Here is a 1,867-nt window from a genome sequence, read left to right on the forward strand (position 1 = left end):
AATCCTCAGCTGGTCTGTCGGCCCTGGAAGAAAAAATGTGGGGACTCTTGAACATAAGACACATAAAACCTAATAAAAAGCATAAAACATACACGTTTATGACACATATACTAAAACTGACCACATAAACTGCAGCTGAACTTTGGCGTATGACAGACTCATCATCATCTCACTCATCCTGAGGATTTAACAGTTTTCAGACGTGACAGCTCTTCCCACAGTTTATCTTTGCCATCAGCCAATCAGCGTCGTTGTTTACAGGGACCTAGAGACAGGTTTAAAAAGTGTCAGCGAAGAAATGTGTGTTTAGGAAACGCTCGAAGTGAAATGTGCAGCCTCAGAAATACAGAAATTACAGACCTGAGTTTTACCTTTTGGACTGTAGGACGTGGCACAGTGTGTGTGTGTGTGTGTGTGTGTGTGTGTGACTGCAGTGGCTTGCACAGTATTTAATAATGCTGCTCCTTCAGCCTGCAGTGTCAGTGAGCACATCCTGATATTTCAGATCCCAGCCTGTGTCAACATGCAGAGCTGCAGATGGGTAATTCAGCCATAATTGCAAGTGTTCGCTTCATCATTTCTGAAAGACATGTTAAGCCAAATACAAAGAGACGACTGCCACGTTTACAGGGAGAGGAATAGGGTGGGTGAGTGTGGGAGCGGAGGGGGTGAGGAAAAAGAGAAAATGGTGTGAGAGGGTGAAATAAAAGACCAGGAGAGAGAGAAAGAGGGAAGCAGGGAGAGGAGAGACCATGTGGGAGCGGCCTCTCGGTATAATGGGACTTCCTCCCCCCTTTTCTCCAGCTATCTCTCCTCCCCCTCCTTGTTTTCTCTCCATCCTCGGTCGGAGCGAGGCTGCCAGGCAGAATGGAAAATGCCACGTTGCTTCGCAGCGTTTTTCTTCCTCCCTCCCTCCTCATCATCATCATCCAGCTGTTCTTCACATCAGCACTGTGGGAACAGACAGGAGCAATCTACCAACCCACGAAGAGGAAAACAAACAGCAGCAGTGGGGATGGATTTGGAGCTTGATTGCTTCAGTCTGTCACCAGACCACAGGCTGAACGTTTGCTGTGAAACCCTCCAGAGGACTGAATGTTTTCAGCCTCACAGCTGCTGCATATTCATGATTAATGTCATGAAAATCCATTTCTTTACTCATCATCCCCAGGGATTGTACAGGGGATAATGGACAGACCACTTTCCAATGGGAAGGATGAACTGGACAGTGAAATGGACAATAAGCCACATGATCTAGTCATTATAAAGCAACAAAGCAACCACTTCTATGCACAAATACATTTATACATATTAAATACCTGTTCACTGCAACAGCAAATACATGTATGTTTCCAAGAAAAGGACATTTTCATTTTCAACACATACCAACTCACTTTGTCTTCTCCCACTCCAGCCGCTTCTGATTGGCTGAACACACCTGATCCAGATAATCAGGGTAGGGATGGATGGAAAACGAGCAGGACCGTGGCCCTTGAGGGCCAAAGCTGGAGACCCTTGTCTTAACAAATGAACATATTGTGTTAATTTTCATATTGATACTAAACATAATGAAATGAATTTTGTTTTCACATTTTTGCAGCAGTGTCTACTATTACAGCATTACATTACTCTGCCTACATTAATCAAGTCCATGTAGCAGCGAGAGGAACATTCATGTTGTCACCACATACACAACTGCAGCCCTGAGTCTGTCCACAACAACATCAGCATCAGCTGTTTAAGCAAATCCACCAACTCAAAATATCAGTTTCAGGCTCTTTGCAGTGGGAGCAGCGTTCACGTGAAGCCCCGCCCACTGGGGCAGGAAGACAGTGGGAGGGTGTAATGGGAGTTGTGGGAGAGGAGA

This window comes from Mastacembelus armatus, chromosome 10, assembly GCF_900324485.2.
Source record: "Mastacembelus armatus chromosome 10, fMasArm1.2, whole genome shotgun sequence".
Taxonomy (NCBI): Eukaryota; Metazoa; Chordata; class Actinopteri; order Synbranchiformes; family Mastacembelidae; genus Mastacembelus; species Mastacembelus armatus.